Source organism: Octopus bimaculoides, chromosome 4, assembly GCF_001194135.2.
Source record: "Octopus bimaculoides isolate UCB-OBI-ISO-001 chromosome 4, ASM119413v2, whole genome shotgun sequence".
In the NCBI taxonomy this organism is placed as follows: Eukaryota; Metazoa; Mollusca; class Cephalopoda; order Octopoda; family Octopodidae; genus Octopus; species Octopus bimaculoides.
Window position 1 is genome coordinate 83,011,514 of NC_068984.1, and position 299 is coordinate 83,011,812.

Consider the following 299-nt stretch of genomic DNA (forward strand, 5'->3'; position numbering starts at 1 on the left):
TATATATATATATATATATATATATGTTTATTTATTTATATATCTATATACATACACTAATACATGTATGTATGTGTGTACACATTCTCACCAAGACATAACATCACAAAGTCCTCACTAAATAGTTAACAAGTTAAGATATTTTAGTGCTGCGACATTTGTCTACGAGATAAATATGGAACAGAGTCACACAACTCAGAAAAGAAAAAAAAACATCACATCACATAAAAGAAAGAAACACACACACACACACACTTACATAAACGTATATATATCTGCATGTGTGAGCGCACACATGT

The 299-nt window shown here is 29.1% G+C and overlaps 1 protein-coding gene across 1 annotated transcript in view; it reads right to left on the reverse strand.

Annotated features, from left to right (window-relative positions):
• The window catches only part of LOC128247600 (uncharacterized), a 118,733-nt gene that overhangs the window by 1,896 nt on the left and 116,538 nt on the right, over nucleotides 1-299 (reverse strand). The window lies entirely within an intron of this gene.